The sequence below is a fragment of the Sturnira hondurensis genome, unplaced genomic scaffold (assembly GCF_014824575.4).
Source record: "Sturnira hondurensis isolate 20B ecotype Veracruz unplaced genomic scaffold, ASM1482457v3 Scaffold0022566, whole genome shotgun sequence".
Taxonomy (NCBI): Eukaryota; Metazoa; Chordata; class Mammalia; order Chiroptera; family Phyllostomidae; genus Sturnira; species Sturnira hondurensis.
Genome location: NW_028095197.1, coordinates 16,055,264 through 16,076,894, shown reverse-complemented (window position 1 = coordinate 16,076,894; position 21,631 = coordinate 16,055,264). Strand labels below are relative to the sequence as shown.

General features: G+C 40.7%; 1 long non-coding RNA gene across 2 annotated transcripts in view; it reads left to right on the top strand.

Annotated features, from left to right (window-relative positions):
• Window positions 1-21,631, top strand: part of LOC118979651 (uncharacterized) — a 90,056-nt gene that overhangs the window by 9,497 nt on the left and 58,928 nt on the right. The window contains exon 3 of one of the 2 annotated variants that reach the window (XR_005064960.1): window positions 384-486. The exons of the other annotated variant lie outside the window; for it this stretch is intronic. This is a non-coding gene — a long non-coding RNA (uncharacterized LOC118979651). Of the gene's footprint in view, window positions 1-383; window positions 487-21,631 lie in introns of those variants that run through there. 2 annotated transcript variants of the gene reach the window in all.

The following is a 21,631-nucleotide window of genomic DNA, read 5'->3' as shown; positions in this document are numbered from 1 at the left end:
AATGTTTAGAGAAGAAAAATTCAAAATTGAACAAAACATTTTCCCATCCATACTATTCCTCCTCAACAATTTGAAAAAGACCAGGTTTTAGATGCAGAATCCAGTAGTCCAACTCATGATAAATTACTGTTTTGTGGGATCACTTTGAGAAGTATTTGGCTATGGAAAAATGTCTTGGACTTGAGATGAAAACACTTGGGTTGATACATCTTTGATTGTTTTAATTGCTATATGACTCTAGGCACGGTGGGCTAAAGAGAGATGGGGCAATGGGGTGAAATGTTGCTAGTATATACCAAGATGTCTCTCACAAGCTTGTCTTGACTTATATTTGATCACTTACACATCTTGTGCATATTTATCAAACCTGTGTATCTATTTAGTCCTTTCTCAAGTCCCAGCTTCTCCAGGAGACCTTGCCTGACCACATTAGCTCCTCACTGAATTCCTGTTACCTTCACAAATGTTATGCAGATAACAACTTGAGAGGCTTCCAACATGTTTTATGGACCATTATCATGAATCTTCGACTCCAAGGTAAGCATCTCGAGGTCCAGAAGCTGGAACTTTTACAACTATTACTTCTCTTAGTTCAGGTCTCAAGAGATGTCTGATGGTGGATAGTATTGAGTGAGAGAATTAAATAAGCACTGCCTTGAAGCTGGTTCTACATTTGTATCTGAAAATCTATACATAACATCAAGGAAGATGGGGAAAAAAACATTTTAAAGCTTGTATGACAGAAAAAGTACTTTTAAAAATAACCACAATGGACTGTTAAGGAGGGTAGTTTTCGTTAAATGGAAGGCTGAGAGCCTTGCTGAGTTTGGCTGTGTGGGTTGGGAAACAAGAACTAGGGACAAACTGACTTGTTTGAAGGGTAGGGAAGAAGAATTTGGAGTTCCAGCAGAAATCCAGGAAGAAGGTTGTGGGGAGCAAGAGGAAAGAGGAGCCAGGAGCAGGTGAGAATTTTGGTATCTTGTGAGACATAGATCACAAAAAGAATTCTCCCTGGAGGAGGAGTGACCTGAGAGGATTTAAAAAAACTAGAAATGTCTAATATGAGATTTTCAGTTGTTTGGTTTAAGACTTGGTGTCAGACTCCCTTCACCTAATGGTCTGTGTATGTGTTCATGCAGTTAGTGTTTCAAAAATTGTTGGTCTTTTTTTTTTTTAATTGGTGTCTCTGGCTGGTGTGCCTCAGTTGACTGAGAACCAGTCTGTGAACCAAAGTGTCACTGGTTCAATTCCCAGTCAGGCACATGCCTAGGTTGCAGGCCAGGCCCCCGGCACAGGGGCACACGAGAGGCAACCACACCATGATATTTCTCTCCCTCTCTTTATCTCTCCTTTCCCTTCTCCCTAAAAAATAAGTAAATAAAATCTTAAAAAAAGAGAAATTGGTGAGGGTTCAGAGTTTAACCTCTGATTCAAATTTTGTAAGTGTGGAATAAAATAAATCAGGATCCTAGGAAGCAGACAAAGGCTTGGGTTCTTAAGCCCTCTGGGAATTTGCAAAACTCTTGGAGAAGGATTCAACTTTCCATAAATCTTTGAGAAGGGATTCAAGTTAAATGTCTAGGTCTTAAGTGTCAAGCCTCAGGTGATATCTGGGTTTTATTCTGCAAGACTGCATCTTGCCCTAGAAATTGTAGGATAGGTCATGAGGCATAGTGACAGGGAAGCCAAACCTGGAATAAGAGGACCAGGTTTGTATTCTGGCTTTGCAATGTACTGTATAGAGCCTCAGTTTTATAATTTACAAAATATACCTACCGGCCCAGCAGATATGAAAATATGTAGCACATAACTAGCATAGAATGTATGATCAATGCGTGCGCAGTTGTTCATACTTTAAAATGTAATTGATTCAACTCTCGAATCTATAAAACTTACCAGTCAGCACAGGCTAGATTGTGCCTAGTAACAAAAGAAATCCACAATTGTTAGTGGTTTAGAGCAACAGGTGTGTTTCTCACTTGCTCTACATGCACATTGTAAAGAGTCTAGATATCTGCTTTGTTTTGTCCCCATGTTAGAACCAGGCTGATGAAGCAGCTGTTATCATTGTCCATCAAGAGAGAAAGGAAAAAAAGCTTTAAAAAGTCTAGAATAAACTCTTTGAAGGAAATGTAACATTCTCATGTGCCTGGAAGGCAGAAAGCTGAAATTATGTGGCAAACAGCACTAAGACTAACAAAATAATATTTATTCTTTATTGTTTCTCTAATCTCTTCATGAAGGCTGGGGTGTGGGGTTGTTGGACAGCAACCTTCTGAGGGAATGTTAAAAAGTTTCTTTAGAGTACTGGACCCTGCCATGATCCAATTACCCTCTGGTTCACAGCAGAAGATTGCTTTCAATCTACCATAATGATTTTGAAGCAATAGATTTTAAACATCATTTAATTGAGTCAAAGATTTTGAAAGTGCAAGTGCAGGATTTCCTAATGTGATTTCTGATGTGCTCAATTTTATGGTGTCTGTGGCTAATGTTTCTGTCTCAATACGAGATAAATATACTTTATATTCCAAGTCAACTTTGAATAACTATTAGTAAAATCAAATTTGGGTAACTATTAGTAAAATCAAAATTAGTACAAATTTTGAAGAGGCGTCATCTCCGTACTGTTATATTTCATTGTGCTATTTTAAGGCTAACATACATATCTCTATACATGCATGCATGTTTGTACGCTCTGAAAAGAAAATCATTTATGGAGGTAAATGTTATTGATGGTTCTCTGACTATGCCATCACATATGAAGGTGTAAGGATTGACAGAGGTGGGTTTGTGAAATGATGATAGAAATACAGAGACAGATTTCTGGCCAATCTCTGTTTCTTATCCATTTTCCCACCTGCCTGGAATTCTTATCAGCCATGCTGATTTCTTCCCCTCTCCCCCTAAATGCTATATACCTCTATCTATAGACCAACTTCATTTTCTCTACCTAGAAGATACTCACTCCTTGATTACTTAGCTTGCATGTCATGTCTTCTGTGAAGCTGTCTACATTTTTCTGGAAGAGACCAAACTGCTCCTCACTCTACAATTCCAAAGCACTTTGACAGTGATTCTTTGATAGCACTTAGCACATTGCATTGTAGTGGTCTGTCTCCTTGCACCCTTCACCCCACTGCTTATTTCTATATCACTATCACGAAGCATAATTCCCGATAGACAGAAGATGTTACATGAATAACTGAAAGGTATGAAGCCAGGGCTTGACACCAGGTCTTTTAATCATGACTGCGGATCATGCTCCATTTCTTCACACTGTTCTGATTGGTTTAACAGTAGAGATGTTCTCCTTAAAATAAAGGTTAAGATCCTCATGGTAATATAAGTTCCTTACTAGAACATGTGTGCTTGGAGGACAAGGATGATTTCTTACTTCCTCACTACGAAGTTGCTGGTGCCTAGAATAGTATCTGATCTATAATAGAGAGGAAACAAACATTTATTTCTTTTATTTTTTAAAATATGTTTTATTGATTATGCTATTATGGTTGTCCCATTTTTCTCCCCTTTATTCCCTTCTGACCTGCACCCCACCTCCTATAATCATTCCCCCACCTTAGTTCATGTCCATGGATCATAAATATAAGTTCTTCTTCTTCCCCATTTCCCATACTATTCTTAACCACCCTCTATCTATTTTGTACCTACCATTTATGCTTCTTATTCCCTGTACCTTTTCCCCTATTCTCCCCCTTTCCCCTCCCTGCTGATAACCTTCCATGTGATTTCTGTTTCTGTGAATCTGTTCCTGTTCTAGTTGTTTGCTTAGTTCATTTTTGTTTGTTTCAGTTGTTGATAGTTGTGAGTTTGTTGTCATTTTACTGTTTGTATTTTTGACCTTCTTTTTCTTAGATAAGTCCCTTTAACCTTTCATATAATAAGGGCCTGGTGATGATGAACTCCTTTAACTTGACCTTATCTGAGAAGCACTTCATCTGCCCTTCCATTCTAAATGAAAGCTTTGTTGGGTACAGTAATCGTGGATGTAGGTTCTTGCCTTTCATGACTTGGAATATTTCTTTCCAACTCCTTCTTGCCTGTAAGCTTTCTTTTGAGAAATCAGCTGAGAATCTTATGGGAACTCCTTTGTAGGTAACTGTCTCCTTTTCTGTAGCTGTTTTTGAGACTCTCTACTTATCTTTAATCTTGGCTAATGTAATTATGATGTATCTTGGTGTGTGCTCCCTTGGGTCCACCTTCTTTGGGACTCTTTGAGCTTCCTGGACTTCCTTGAAATCTATTTCCTTTGCCAGATGAGGGAAGTTCTCTTTCCTTATGTTTCAGATAAGTTTTCAATTTCTTGGTCTTCCTCTTCTCCTTCTGGCATCCCTATGATTTGAATGTTGGAATGTTTAAAGTTGTCCTGGAGGTTCCTAAGCCTCTCCTCATTTTTTTGAGTGCTTGTTTCTTCCTTCTGCCCCAAACCACTGATTTGAGTCCCTATTTCCTTCCCTTCACTGGTGGTTCCCTGTACATTTTTTAATAAAGATTTTATTTATTTAATTTCCTTCCCTTCACTGGTGGTTCCCTGTACATTTTTTAATAAAGATTTTATTTATTTATTTATCTTTAGAAGGGAAGGAGAGGGAGAGAAACATCAATGTATGGTTGCCTTTCATGCATCCCCTGCTGGGAGTTGGCCTGCAGGGAACCAGCCTGCAACCCAGGCATGAGCCCTGACTGGGAATCGAACCCCAATCCTCTGGTTCGCAGGCCCGCGCTTAATCCACTGAGCTACACCAGCCAGGGGTCCTGTACATTTTTCTTTATTTTACTTTTCATAGCCTTCACTTTTTCTTCTATTTTGTGACCATACTCAACCTTCTGTGAGCATTTTGATTACCAGTGTTTTGAATTCTGCATCTGAATTCAAAACACTGATAGATTGGATCAGTGCATCTGATAGATTGGCCATAGTAAGGGGTGGAGCCTGAGGTATTCACCAGGGTGGGGCCACCCAAATTGCTGCATTGTGGTGCTGTATGTCAGGGAGGGGTATGAGAGGACATGACGCCCCTTTCTTTAGGAGAGGGCTGGCTTTTGGTCACTTCCTTTGCTACCCACAAGAAAATTAGACCCTTCTGATGCTGGTTCCTGAGTGGGTGGGTTTGTGTGTGTTCTAGGACTCTGTGGATTTCTCTAATGAACTGTCCTGTGAGGCTGGGAGTTTCTCCTGCTGCATTAGTCCCTATAGGATTTTTTAGTCAGAGGTTTTGAGGCTTTATTTCGCCATGCTGGAACCCTGAGTTGCACGGTGTGTCTCACTCCCCAGTAGTTCCTCCCAGTTTATATGTACACCAAAGTGGGACCACCTGCTCCACCAGCTGCCACCTCACCTGCCCTTGTTCTCCAGCCACCACCTTGCCGTGGGTCCTCTCCATCTTGGATGCCCATCTCCCCCCTCCTACAAGTCTGGGTGAATGTTTCTTCTTTAACTCCTTGGTTGTTAGACTTCCATACAGTTTGATTTTCTGGTAGGCCTGGTTATTTTTTGTTTTTAAATTTGTTGTTATTTTTCTTTTGGTTGTGTGGGGAGGCAAGGTGTATCTATCTATGCCTCCAGTGGATGGAGCGCCAGTTGTGAACCAAACATTTGTTGAATGAATAAGTGAAGTACCATTAAAAGACATGTCAGACATGATTACTGGGAAATTTTAAAATTATTGTTACCCCCCGCAGGCCAAACAGAGGGAACAGAACACTTAGATGTTAAGGGAAAAGAGAAAAATTTCAAGCGTTGTGTCATCTAGGATGGTCAGGTCTGTTTGTGGTCATAATAAGGAACTTTTGATCCCCATGGCTTAACTGATACTTTTCTGTGTTAAAAGGAACAGGGTGACCTTGAATCATAGGCTACTTACTTTGCCAGTAGACATGTGGCTATCATCCAAACTCTTGCAGACTCTAGCATCTGGGTTATAATGTTTCTTCTTTATCAGAATCATGTAAGTGAAACTGTCATCTCTCTTAATAAACCTCAGGCACAGACCCTTCAAGTTTGGCAACAGAAGGGAAAAGCCTAGGTGGGGCAGGCTGGCAGAAGCTGGTTGCCATGACTCCAGCCCGGCCAAGATTTCTCTTCCTTCCCAGATTTCTCCACCACCACCCAGCCTGCTTCTCTAGCAATGTGTTGCCTGAAACATACACACATGTTAATTCACTCCAGTCACCTAAGTGAAGTAGATACAGATGTGTTTCTTCCATTGGACATCCTGGTTTGGGTTGGCTTTTTTGGTATGGCAAAATCACTTCACTTCTCTAGGCTTCCGTTTTCTCAAGTATAAAATGGGGAAAAATAGTGTCATGGATTGAACTGTGTCCTCCCCCTAAATTCATACGTTGAAGCCCTAACCTTATCTGTATTTGTATGTAGGGCCTTTAGAGATGTAATTAAGGTTAAATGGGCTTATAAGTTAATAATAATAATAATAATAATAATCATTTATGAGGATATTAATCCGACATGATTGGTGTCCTTACAAGAAGAGAAAGAAAAGCTAGAGATTTATCTCCCTCTCTTTGAGAAGCACAGAGGAAAGGCCATGCGAGGACACAAAGAGAAAGCAGCTGTCTGTAAGCCAAGAAGAGAACCTTCACCAGAAACCAAACCTGCCCACACATTGATCATGGATTTCTAGTTTCTAGAACTACAAGAAAAACCCATTGTTTAAACCACCCAGTCTGTTGGCTATTTTGTTATGGCAACCAGAGCAGACTAATACACATGGTGTCTAATAAAGCTCTTTGGGAAGATAATAAAGCTTTAGATGAAGATCCAACAAGTGTAAGTTATTATTTATATTAGCAGGATTCAACCAGCTGAGAAAAAGCTGATTCACAAATAAGACTTCACTAGAGGTTCAAGGATAACCAATGGAATATAGTCACATACAAATAGGTATCTCATTTTTACAAGGATGACCAATGGGTGGGTGTACAGGGGGGTGTCACCTGTTTAATGGCAAACTCTTCCATCAACTTTTGAGAACTTACTCTATGGCCCTTACTAGACAAGACATCAAAATAAGCGCATGAGTTATAGAAGAAATGTACATGAGGTGTACAACAGTAGGTTTACATTTGTGAGTATGTGAAAGTTTATTCTTGTTTATTTTTATTTATTAATTATATTATTTGTATTACAATTGTTAAGACTATTTTTGTCATTTATACACACATATGCATATATATGTATACACACACACATATATATATAATGTATGTATGTATGCCACATCTTCTTTATCCACTCATCTATCGATGGACACCTAGGTTTCTTCCTAGCATAGGGATGGGGCAGGGATGTTCTTTGTTCCCTCCTTCCTTTTTAAGCTGCACGAATAAAAGACAGCTCTTTCATTTTCCCCAGCAGCTTTGTTGAGGTATAACTAACCTACATACAACTTACTTATCCAAAGTATAGCATTCAGTGGTTTTTAATATACTCACAGGTACCTTCAGCCATCACCAAGTCCTTATAATTTCCCTGTTTATCAGAGTGTGGGTGCTCTCTCTGTCTAGAGCACTATGTGTGAGACAGCAGCGCCAGTCCAGGGAAGTTCACTAGTCCTGGGCCAGTTCACCTGCACAGAGCTTTCTCCAGTCTAAAGGGAGATCTCATGGTGGCTTCTCTTTGGTTCCTCTGGGTGACTCCACTCCTGCCGTGAGCCCAGTTCCACAGGAACAACACCCCTCCCCCACCATGCAGACAAGCAACAGTTTGTTAGTCACATGCTGCTTAAGCTATAAAAAGTGGCTTACTTAGAGGAAGCAGGCTCTACCCTTCCTCAGTTCTCATGGTACACACCTGCCAGAAATTCAGGATTCCCTTAGAACAGCAACTCTCAAATGCTACACCACGGAATTTTTAAAACATGCAGTACCTGACTAGTCAGGGGCACTGACCTCTTTTCCCTTAGATTGTCAAATAAAAAAATGGACAACTTCCAACAGAATAACAGCCATCCAGTGTGAATGAATCAAAGTTATACCTACTTTTTATAAGATTGGCAAAAAAATATACTGTTTGGTATATTGTTTGGTGTGCGACAGAATTTTAGTAATTAGTTGCGGTGTGCCATGACATGAAAAAGGTTGAAACTCCCTACCTTACAAAGCTGGTTGTAGAACTGTGCACCTGACACTTGTATAATTTGTTAACCACCATCACCCCCATACATGCAATAAAAAGGAAAAACAAAGAAGAAAGTCAGTTGGTGTGAGTTCTTCCCATGAGTTCTCTTGTGTTTTGTATCTTCCATCTGAAGCCCTCTAGTGTGGGCTTCCTGGGTCCTCTCTACTTTTGCTTCTGGGCCCCTCTCCGCTCTTGTTTTAGTAACCAGTTCTAGAGAAGACACACGTGTACAGGGAGAGCAGAAAGCCTACAGACACAGCTCAGCCTAAAAAGAGCCTGAATACACATCATGCACAGAACAGGAGCGAATACTCCTTCGGTCATAGAAGACAGTTTCACTTTTTAAACATACAGCTTTGAAGCATCTTTGTTTTGGATGTTGGCTAATGAAGCTATTCCGAAGTGGGTTTCCAAGAACAGTGCCCAGGTACTTGCATTGCATTTGCACAATGGTGTCAGGTTTTGTGTGCTGCTCTTCCCGAAGAAAGCGAAACTGGTGAAGAAATACTCACAACGTTTGCCTCGTGAGACAAAGACCATCGCTTGGTTGTTGGTTCATTTAGCATCCACCATTTTCACCAAGGTGTCACAGTCTTAGTCCCTAATCTTTGTCAGGACCGTGGTCAGGACTCCTGGTGCTGTCCCCTGTCCTGGTGGTGTCATCTAGATGAACCCCCCAGGACTCCCTTCCCCTCAAGCTCATGTGCACAAATCACTGGCTGGAGACATGAAGGCTACCTTTCTGCAGCTCCTATTTCCTTTAATTCTATATCCTAAATTTTGCTCTAAAAACCAGGAATAGACTTAACCCCCCCTCCCAAAAAAAGGCTTTACTCACAAATTCAGATTCAGCTAACATTTCCTGAATTCTACCTGTGCACCAGGAGACCTCATACACTTTCTTGTAGGAAATCTTTACAACAAACCTATAAGGTAGGACTAATATTGTCGTCTACCTTTAACATCTAAAGAAATAGAATGATTAGGTAATTTGTAACAGCTGCCAAGTAACAACAACTTTCTGAGTCAGAGCCAAAGCTTCCGATGATGGCGGCTTCGACGCCATTTTGTCTTTCCTGGGCAGGTGAGTTTCTCAGGGGCCGTGCTACAAACAGGAGATTAGAACTGCAGGAGGTAACGACATGGCCAGTAAGCAGTCAATAAACGTTACATGAGGAAATGAAATGAACAAATGAATGGAATAAATGCATGAACAGGCCCGGGAGCACTCAATACTTATTCCAGTAGTTTTCCAGTTCAGCGCCTCAAAAGCTGGTAATCTTGGAAAGTTTTATGTCCTCCTGATTTTCGAAGGCACTCGGTCAAATGTCCTTGTTCCCACAAACGCTCTTGGCCAGCCAAGGAAGAAAGCAGTCACACTTCCTATGTCTCATTCTCTTGGGGACTAAATGCATCCTGGCAGTTTTCTGAGTCTCTGGGTCACAGGGCTCATCTTATTCCTAGTTCCCCCAACACTCACTCAGGGGGCCTCCTGCTGGGCAGATAGGCCGGATGGCACAAAGATAGAGTGGGTGGGAACATTTGGGTGGAAATTATGATGCCACTACTTACAGGCTGGGTGATTTGGGAAGCGGGGAGTCATCTTCCTGAGCTCTATTTTATTGAAGGCACCATGGGCATGATTAACATCTACCTGATGTGTTTATTGTGAGGTTTAAATGAGTAAAAAATGAGATCAGAGCCTGGCACAGTCCAACATTGTCCGATATGTCTTGAGCCCAGTTGTAAAGTTGCATTTTTCTCTGCATGGACCGGACAGTAGAAGGTGGTATTATGTGTGTTCACGGCAGTAGTATGTTTATCACCAAGAATCAAAATTAAACTCTGTTGGCATTATTCTTGCCCCTTGTATAGGATTTGATATGAAAGACCTCTAAACACTTGGTTTTGGTGGGACGTTTTGGTATTGGGATGGTGATTGTTTTTCATTTTTCTGGTACAATCACAGGACACTCGACTATTCATTTTCATATGGAAAGCAGTGGACTGGGGCTCCTTGTCAAGAAAAAGTGACGTGATGTGCTCCTTGCTGACCTCTGGCTTTGCCTCCCACGACTCCTAGCTCCTGAAGTTCCAGCCCTCTGACTGCCTTGCACCTCCCTGAGCATGCTGACCACTCTTATACTTGATTCCTCTGTTTGGAATGTTCTTTTTAGTTCTCTGCTCAAACATCAACATATCACTGACATCTTCCCTGGCTACCTTGTATGAAAACACAGCCCGTCCTCTCTCTCTCTCTCTCTCTCTTTCTCCTGCTTTATCAAACATTTACTTCTCTACCTTGCCTCCCTGCATCCCTACTGTCACTTTTGCTTATTCTGTTTACCGTTCTGCCTGAAACACTCAGAACAGTGCCTGCAACACGGTAGAAACTTCAGGCACAAATGTTGAAGGAATAAATGACTATTCTTATGGTTATCATTGTTAGGATTGTTAATATTCTGATAATGAAAGTGTTTCATGAGAAAGCTGGATGATCTCACCTCTTTTAAGCTGTTTCTAAACTTGGTCATCTCTGGCTTTCCTAACCAACACTGACCCTCAGAAGCCCTGAGCCTTGTCTGCAGTCCCACTGCCTCTTTTCCAGCCCACTCCCATACTTATTAGGAGTCACCTTCAAAACCTAGTGGATTGCTAGGTGAATTAGTACTCCTGCTGCAGACAGAGTGGAGAGATGCACCGAGAAAGATGAAGCTCAGAGTTGTAGGCAGCAATTTTTTTTCTCTTTTATTTAGCACACATTTATGAAGTACTTGGAATATACCAGGACCTAGTAGGTTGAGGTCAGTGGATAGTCTCAAAACAGGGTCTGTGATACAGGGTGGGGTGAGCTTAGGAATCTCATGGAGGACAGGAGAAACCTCCCCACCCCACCTGTGTCCCAGTGCGTTTGTCAGAACTGGGCCAATTATGTGATGCCTGGTTACAGAGGTGAGTCATCCATGCTGTTGAAATAAACAGGCAACCAAAATGTGGAAGAATCAGATGTAATGGATTTTTCACAAGACATGTTGGAGGTATACCATGGGGGTGGCTTCCAGTGGTTTCTAGAGGTTATTCAAGGTTTCTGTATGTCTTGTAGAATTTTTTTAGATTTTTTTTTTGGTCATGGTCACATGACTCTTTAGAAACCACATTATACGCTGGGGTTAGACTTGCCTTTTGCACATTATATTCAGGGATGGGCTACCTCCTTGAGTCTGGTAGTGGTCTTCACACAACTTGTACCAGAACGCATGCTATGTTCAGAAAGATGAAGCCAGAAGAGTGTCTTCAGAGGTCAGAGAGTGAAACATGAATCCTGATTTCAGTGCCAAAGCCTAAAAATAATCCCAGCCCAAAGCACAGCATATCACAGAGTTCTCATCAGCTGAGAAACCATCTTAGTTTTTTCCAATTTCAGTGGGTTTCCCATGCCTCCTTCATTTAGGCTCATTTATACTTCATGAAGGAAAGATCAGATGCTAAATTTCTCCGTTTCTAAACTGGAGAAATTACTTGGCAAGGGCTCACCCTCATTCATTGAAGGACAACATGTATTCCTGGAAAACTGTAGCTTTGGGAGTTAATAAACAGGTTTTGATGTCATGCCCCTGGGGAGACGTGGGTCTATATTTTACCTAATCACATTGCAGAGGCTGTTTGCGACTGAGAAATTGAAGGGGGTTAGCCAGAAGTTTCCTAAAGACATTAGGCCCTCCATATGGTTGTTTCCAAAGGGCTGAGAGACAGAGTTCTCCAAGCATGCTTCTTGTGACCAGGTTAGACATGGGTTGGGGCTTGCTCGGCTTGAGGGCACACTCACACTTTGACAGTTTTTGTTTCTCCTCCCTGCTCTTGCTGGCTTTCTCTTCCATCCCAGGATTCTGAGCTGGGTGTGAATCCATCTTGATTCCTTATCTCTGCCAGTGAGGTGAGGGAGGAATGCATGGTGTTAGGACATGCTTCCCTGTTATCAGGTTCACAAACAATCTCAAACATGGTAACTGTCTCTGGAGACCCAGGGCAGGTCCCAGGCTCATGGCTCAGTTTCACCCACTCACAGAGCCAGCCCTGAACATACCTGGCTCTTCTTCCACCTGGAGGTGGGTCTGATATGTGCTTTGCTGCCGCCATCATCATCTTTATTTTCAGGGAACTTGAGCCCAGCCCAAGTTCCACTTTTCCTGACCCAGGAGTTGGGATCCTAGGTCCAACCCATTGGCTGGAACATTTGATAGCTTAAACCAGCACAGCCCAATATAAAAGATGATGTGAACCATGCAGGCAAGCCACACATATAATCTCAAATTTTTTTGTAGCCACATGGGAAAAGCTAAAAAGAAACAAGGAAAATTACCTTGAATGATATATTTAATTTAACCCAATATAACCCAAACATTATCATGTCAGCATGCAGGCACTGTAAGAAAGAGCAGTAATGAGCTACTTCACTTTATTTCTCACACTAAGCCTTTCAAATACAGTGTGGATTTTAGACTTATGGAACATTCAGACTCATATGAACTAGCCACATGTCATGGGCTCAGTTGCCATCTATGACTAGTGGCTACCATATTGGATGATGCAACCCCCGGACCCAACACTGGTTACTTCAGACTTGGTTGCAGCCTAGAAGGAGAACCCAGAGTTGGGAGCTCCTATTCTCTGTGAGGACACTGCTGATGGGAGGTCGCTACCCATCAGCCTAGCCTGTCTTCCCTTGGAGATGGAAATTAATTATAGTTCACCTGAGGTCACACTGTGTGCTAAGAACTTTACAACCATTATCTCATACTATCCTCAGAACAATCCGGAGGGTCTTTTATTACCTGCGGGGCATAAGAGGTTATGTAAGTTGCCCAAGGTCAGAGAATTGCTAAGTGGCAGTGTTAGAATCCAAAACCAGTTCTGCCTAACTCTGGAGTTCAAGCTCTTATCTACTGTGCTACACCCCTCTCCTCTTGCCCCCTGGGACGTCGGGACTTGGTTGGCTGCCATGTCTTTCAGAAACCATTTCCACGGCCATGTCAGCTCCTTTCTCTGCCATGCCTGTGTCTGCTTACTCACCTTTCCCAGCTGACTCAACACAGACATTCCAGCCTGCGCTGCTGCTATCAGTCTGCTCAGGGTATAGTGGCAACAAGCTTCTATGGCACTGGGTCCCAGGACCAACAGATCTGTAAGGCAAACCATGTGAAATATTTCTCTCTTCTCTGTTTGGAAAAGCTGGTGAGCCCAGAGTTTCTGGCAGGCTTGCAGCTCATGAACACAGGAATAAGGAAGTAGAAAACACGCCCAAAGCTGGTTGCTTGGCTAATGGAGACATATTGCATGTCTCAGGAGCTTGTCTCAGGTCTCTGGGGATGGGAAGCCCCTCGTGTTAAACAGCTGGTTTAGCACATTGTCTGCCCTGTGAGCGGGCGCAGTAGAAAGCTCTTATGAAGAATCCTTGGGGACTGAAAGACTGTTTGCTATGAGATGGATTTTTCTTGGTGCAAACACTCCTAGCTGATCTGGTTTTCTCCTGGGAGGAAAGAAAGATTGGACAAAGGTGCATCGAGGATGCAGAGAGCGATAAGTGAGCGTATGGACCTTCGTGACCCCATGTGCATTCAGTGCGACGGGACTTTCAGCTGTGTCCTAGCCACAGGAGTAAAACACAGACTCTGTTCTGAGCTGGTTCGTTCAGACCTGAGGAAGCAGAAGTAGGACTGCACCGAGTCCCATGGCTAAAAGAAGAAGGAGCTGTGTGTTGTGGGGTGAGTCTCTTAGCTCCAGGTCAGTTTTTCTACCTCTGAAGCAGGGGTTCCCTTTCAGGTGAACTGCTGTGTATGTGAAGTTGACCGGCACATCACTGGTTTAGAGAAGACACTCAAGGAAAGCTAGTTTCCACTCCTCTAAGTGAGAGTAAGCGGCAAGTGATTGTGGTGCTGCAAAGGGAGTGATTAACCTGGACAGAGAGGTCAGAAAAGGTTTGGTGGATGAGGTAGTTTGGGGGTTGGACTTTGACAAGTGAGTAAGAGAAATAAAAATAGTTTAGGGGTTATGGGTGTGCATGTTTGAGAAGAAGTGGTTAAGTTGTCCTCATACAAGAGGACTCTTGGTCTAGGCCTTTGCCAACTCACTGTCTTCCAGAATTCTGATCTTTTCTTGAGTCTCTTGAGTTTGAATTAGGTCCCAATCTATGTGCTCCCATAGCCCCTCATACTTCCTTGTCACTTGAGTTTTATGGAATGTGAGTGTACTAGATTTAGTAATGTCCCCTCAAAATTCATGTGCACTCAGATCCTCAGACTATGACTTTATTTGGAAATAGGTTCTTACAGATGTAACTAGTTAAGGTCATACTGAATCAGGAACCTAGGAACCCAAATGTAGTGACTGAGGTCCTTATAAAAAAGCCATATGAAGGCTCCAAGAGAAGAAGATGATGTGACGACATGTAGGGAAGGAGGCCAGGTGAAGACAGAGGCAGAGACCGAAGTGATACAGCTACAAGGAATGCAAAGAGTGGCTGGCAGTGACCAGATGCTAGGTAAAAGCAGGGAAGAATTCTTTCTCAAGAGCCTTCAGAGAGAGCATGACCCTGCCAACACCCTGGTTTCGAACTTCTAGCCCCCAGGACTGTGAGAAAGTAGATTTTTGTTGTTTTAATAATTTGTTTTACAGCAGCTCTAGGAGGCTGATTATACAGCAGAAATATTTAATTATTTATCTATTAAATCATGAGTTTCCTCATACAGTTGTGACTTTAGTGCCTAGTACAGGTCCTAGCTCAGAGGAGATATTCAATGTCTACTTATTGACTGAATAAATGAATGAACATCACTTGGCCATTTAAAATCAGGACCAGTTTGTTTGGTGTGATTTTAAATTTCTACTTTCCCCTCAGTATATCTCCAGCACTCTGTGTATCTATTATGTGATACTCTGCCTTTAGTAGTGTGGTTTATGTCTGTGTTTTATTTATCCTTCTATGACCACGGTGTCTTGAGGGTACATTGGGTTCTTGCCACACGGCCTAGCATAATGTCTAGCACTGAGTTGGAGTGGTCCCATGATAGTTCATACCTCCAGAGCTTCAGAGAGAAGTTCTGGAGAAGATGATGAGTAGATGAGATTCAGTGCTCCCTTTCAAAGTGGAGAAAGGGTTCTTGTGAGTATTAAATGAAGAAACCAGCACAAATGCCTGGTTCTTCTTACGTGGTAGATATTTTATTACAGTTTGAGGCAAATCTCCATTCCTCTTAAGATCCAGACGTAGCTTGGTTTATTTGGAAGTCCTGTGGGGTGGCTCATTTGTGTTCTCTGTGCAGCAGAAGACCCTCCAGAGAACTCATGCTAAAGTTACACATGGTTATTCCCACAGCAAAGGCTTAGAATTTGCAGGTGAGGATATGTCCATTTACCTTTGCCCATGGTGTCTGCCATTCAGTGTTCTCCCCTGTAGTAGCCCTCTGTAGATACGTATTTGAACTCCAGAGAAAGAGGGAGCTGGAAATAAACGTAAACACAACTTCATTTAGTTGTCATAACAATACTTCCAATGATAATGGAACCTGAAAGATTTCCCCTCCACTTCTGCACAGAGATTAGTTGACTTAAGTACATTAAAGATTTATGGCAACAAAGTGTTGTTTTGGCAACTCCAGAACTGTAGGATACTAGTTGCCTTTTTGGTGGGTCCATGGGAAATGTTTCAGTGGTGTGCTGTAGCAAGCGTTGGGGTAACTCTACACAGCGCTGAAGATGATGAACTTCAAAGAGTTGTTCTGAACCAGGAAGAGAAGACAAGCGATGTGGTGGGAGCAGACAGAATGAGAAAGTAAGTACATGTGAGGGAACTTCTGGGAGAAATGATGAAGATAATTCCAGGATCTTCCGAGTGTTGGAAGGAGTAGAGTCAGGCCTACTGAAGTGTTGTTTTAATGAGAATCCGTTTCCATCCCCTAGAAAGTTTTCATCTTTCACACATACAATCCTCGACTTGGCTCTCTCAAATCAACGTTCTCTGCTACTGTGGCTCAATGAAATGTGATGGAATTTGGAGAACTCTACTTTTGAGACAGAATTGAGGTGGATAGTAATTTCAACCTCCCTTAACTAGAGTCAAACTCTGACAAGTGAGGTGGTTTTATTATCATGGATCAGGAGCAGATTTAAGAGACAATTGAATAGATACATCAGCTTTAAAATGATTTTTGCTGAGTAACCCTATGTAAAAAGTGGCATAAACTGTTAGGTTATATGTACATTTTATATCTAATTTCTCTTGATGAGAGTACTAGGAAATCGAGTTATTTGAAAACTCTTTACAGAGGTCATATGTATGTGTATATATAGGCATATATGTGTATATTTATGCATGGCTAATGAGAACATTACACCTGCATTGAACTTTTTCTATATTTAGATCTCATTATTTTGATGCTCTTCCTCCTGTGTTTGCAAACTTAATTATAATCAAATTATTTTTGGTGTGATGAAATTAGTTTACATTGAAAGACACAGATTCTACTACTTGTTGCTGATTTGTTTTAAGAACATTGATGAGGATATTGCTCATTACATTATATAATTTCTGCCTTATAACACTTAGCGGGTGAAAGTTCTCCTTGGTCTTAGCACCAAGAAGAGATGAATCTTTTTTTAAAATATCTGATTTGATCTTTGTTGATACAATGAATCTTCTGACTTGTCAATACTGTTTCTTCTTTTGCACTTGTTGCTAGGAAGCTCAGGACCAAATCTTAGTTTCTCTTCTGTTGTGATATTTAAGACTTGCTAGCCTGCATTAAATAAACTAAATTGATCTTTCAATCCACTATCCTTATTTTTTCTCCTACATATTTTTCAAATGATTTCAAATAAATTTTTAATTCAATTTATCTGGCACTGTTTGTATTCATTTTTATAAGCTACATTAAGTACTTTTTGGATTTAGGCATGTTTACAAATAGACATACATCACAACATTGATTTTTAACCTTTGGATGGAGGAAAGTGTAGGGAATTTGAATCAGTAGACTTGTCACAGTTCACCTTATTTCTCTGATTCTCAATTTCTTCACCTATAAAACAGGGCTAACAGAATATTCTATCTATCTCAGCAGATTCTTGAGAAAACTAAATGAGACAATGAGTGCAAAAGTGATTTGTAATATTATTTGTAATAATAAAAATAGGAGACAGCTTCTCTTTTCTATTGAAAATTTTCTGTAATATATATAGTTTGAAAATAAAGTAGGTTATATAAAATATGATAGTTCCTTGACCCAAACCTTTCTATCACCTGTCCATTCTACAGAGGGAGTTTCTTTCAACTATTTTAGTTGTTTATCTGATATTTGTTTTTAAATGTCTATATAATATGCTTATTGTTTTACCTTTTGATACTATGTGCTAGATTCCTATTATGGTAGGTGAGGATTTATTGCTCTTCTAAACCCACTTCTTTCCTTTCTAACCCTCCAGGTTCCCAATGTAATTCTCTCATAACAGTTTTTGACCTAGTCTATAGATAGTGTGACACTATCACGACTACTAAAACAATTCACTACCTAGCCAAGTGCTATTGATTTTTTTTACCAAACAATTTTTTGTTTTTCTTGTAGTAAATAATTACATTGTTTTCATTTATTTAATTTTCTATTTACTTAACACACTATTTTTCTAAATATGCCAACAGATATGTCAAATCCTCAGAAGTAATTTTTCCAAATAATTAAATAAATAAGATAAAATCTATCAAGCTGACATTTTTTCCCCCTGGGGAGTTCTCTCTCACAGTTCTCAGTACTCATCAGCTAATCTAAACTGTTTTTTCTCTGGGTCTGGGGAATATCATAAAACTCTGTTTGCCACTCCCCTTGATTCCTGCCTTTTAACTTTTATTTTCTTGACTCAGTCCTTCTTTTGCTGGAGTACATCCTTTAGTGACTTCTGAAGAAAGGCCTAAGAGGTAAACATTTTTTAAGGCTTGTAATATATAAACATTTTGTTATTTTCTTCTAATCTGAACAATTTAGCTTGATAGAAAATTCTAGGTTAAAAAATTTCTCACAAATTTATAGGCCATGCTTCACTGACCAAAAATCAATCTTGTTGCTGAGAAGTCTAATGCCTTATTATACCTGTTACTTGCTTGTAGCCCACATTTGATTTCTGAAAACATCTTGCATTTTGAATTTATCGCTTGCATTGCATTTATATGAGCATTTTAGTTTCATTTTAGGCACACAGGAGCCCCTTTAATTTAAAGATTTATGAGGTCTGTCCAGAAGGTATCCAACCATGTAATGTAAAAAATAGGGACATTTATTGAAGATACTACATAGAAGAAATGTTGCATCTTATGCTCTGTAAACCAAAAAGCACTTGCTAAATATGACTTAATTTAAAAAATCAACCCACACTACTGGACATTGATGGGAGGACAGGTACATTGCCAGGTGAAAGTGGTTAGAGCCTGGGCCAGGGAGAAGGACTTAGAGCTACAATAAGACCAGCTAGAATCCCAAGTAAAAATTTATCACAAGTTTCCCTTTGGGGAACTAGTAACTAGAGAACAATTAGTACAAAAATCTGTGAAGAGAGCAGCCATGAACCCCTTCATATTTGGAGTAGAAAAGAAGACCTGTGCTGTAAAGGAATATGAGGTCTGTCCAGAAAAAGTCCAGCCTTTGTTTAATACACTGATAGCAAATGTATGTGACATCAATGTAACCTGCCAGCAAAGGAGAGTGGACTGGAATGCACATGCATGAACAATGGAGACTTCACTGTACTAGTCAGTGGGGGCAGTAGATGCCACTGACAGAGCATGTGAACTGTGTGGGCGTTGCATCGAAATAATGGAGCCAGTAGAGCAATGAATCTGCATCAAATTTTGTGTTACACTTGAACATTCATCCACAGAAACTATTCAGATGATTCAGAAGGCTTTTGGGATGATGCAATGAGTGCAGCTTAAATAAAAGTGTGGTACAAACACTTCAAAGGTAGTTGAGGATCTGTTGAAAGAGCTCCGCTTTCTGGAAGGCCTGCAACAAGCAGAACACCTGAGCATATGAACGTGTATGGGCTGCAATCAACAAAGATGGGCGACTGACAGTGGGACTATAAGCAGCTGATCTGGGGGTTCCAAAAACTTCTGTGTCTGAGATTTTGACACAAGATCTTGGCATAAAACATGTCATAGCAAAATTGGTTCTGCAGCTTCTGCTACCAGAGCAGAAGAAACATTGTGCTGTAATTGTTCATGATTTGACTCAAACTGCTACCAATGAACCAGATTTCCTCAAGAAAGTCATAACTGGAGATGAATCCTGGGTCTACATCTATGATCTATAAATGAAGGCCTAGTCGTCTCAACAGAAGTCGCCTGGTTCTCTATGCTTGAAGAAGGCGTGGCGAAGTTGCAGCAAGATCAAGACCATGTATTTTTGATTGGGAAGGTGTTGTCCATCATGAGTGTGTCCCTCCAGGTCAAACAATTAATAAGAAATACTACCTCATAGTTCTTCATCGGTTGAGAGATGCAATATGATAAAAACAGCCACAAGTATGGGCAGCTGGTGATTGGCAGCTTTGTCAGGATAACACACCCACTTACACATCATGTCTTGTTCAGAGTGTTTTGGCAAAATGTAAAATCTCCCAGGTGACTCAGCCCCTCTATAGACCAGATTTGGTGCCCTGTGACTTCTGGCTTTTCTGAAAACTAAAATCACCTTTGAAAGGGAAGAGATTTCAGACCATCGATGAGATTCAGGAAAAATACGACAGGGCAGCCAATGGTGATTCCAACAAAGGATTTTGCAAAGTGTTTTGAACAATGGAAGAGACACTGGGAGAACTGTGTGACGTCCCAAGGAGCCTACTTTGTTTTGTTTTTAAATTATTTTAAATATGTATGTATCCCTCATGAATTGGAATTCACCTTCTTTCATTTATTTTTAAATTTTATTTATTTATTTTTTGAGAGAGGGGAAGGGAGGAAGAAAGAGAGGGAGAGAAACATCGATGTGCAAAAGATACATTGACTGGTTGCCTCTCGCAAGCCTCCAGCTGGGGACCTGGCCGGCAACCTAGGCATGTGCCCGGAATGAGAATCAAACTGGCGACCTGTCATTTTGCAGGCTGGCACTGAATCCTCTGACCCACACTAAGTAGGGGGCCTACTTTGTTTTTTTTTATAATTTTTTAAAATTTAATTCTTGTTCAAGTACAGCTTTCTGTCTTATATTCCCAACCCAGCCCTGCCCCACCCCATGTTCCCCACCTCCCTCCCATTTCCACCCCCCACCCTTAGTTATTGTCCATGTGGCCTTTATACTTGTTCATGTGAGTCCTTCCCCTTTTCCCCTGTGATTCTCTCCCCTCTCCCCTCTGGACCCTGTCAGCCTGTTCCGTATTTGAGTGTCATTGGTCATATTTTGCTTGCTTGTTTGTTTTGTTGTTTAGATTCCTGTTAACGGTGATATCATATGGTATTTGTCTTTCACCGCCTGGCTGATTTTGCTCAGCATAATGCTTTCTAGTTCCATCCATGATGTTGCAACTTGAACAGGGGGCCTACTTTGAATGGGACTGCGGAGTCATTGTCCTATGTGAAATGTTTCTTGTATCTTCTTCAATAAGTGGCTCTATATTTCATAAGACACAGCTGGATACTTTCTGGACAGATCTCACATATGAGGAAGAATGAACCAGGTGACTCGTTTAGGGGGTAGTTCTCCTATCTGTTAGCAGCATGAATCCAGGTAACTTAATTGTTCAACTGCAATTGACAAAACAACACTGTATAGATTTGAGTTAGGAAAGCTTAGATTAAGAGCTGATGTTTTTCAGGATATATAATGTCCTAGAATCAGGAGGGATTTTCAATTCCTTGAACTTCAATGGTTTAAAAGGGCAGAAAAATACACATCTTTAAGAATGAAAGTGATGGATAGCTGGTTGGAATTATATGGCATATGAATGATTTTCTTTTTCCTATCTAAATCCCAATTTAAAAAACCTTGAACTTAGAAAAATTGAATTAAGGTCCTTTTTCCCATAAAATTTGACCTTTGATAGCATAAATGTTCTTCATAGTTAATGTGTATTAAGAAATGGACTAGAACTATGAAGAGACTAAGGGAAAAGACGAAAGGAGAAACAATTCTATCATTCCAAACACTTAAACCCAGTTTAAGGAAAAATCAATAACCATATTCAGGGTGCTGTGGAGAAAATATGAAAAAATTAAAATTCATTATACACATGAGCCTATAACCTGAGGCGTTTTGTTTGTTGGTTTTTATTTGCTCATTTGTTTGTTTGGCTGAAAGGGAAATATAATCAGGAATTTAATATTTAAATTTACTGTAAATTTGTTGTAGTTGGGATTTCTGATAACTCTGGACATTAATAAGGGGACAAATCTGTGATATCAGCAATGGTATTAGTGAAAGCCCCGTTTTAGGG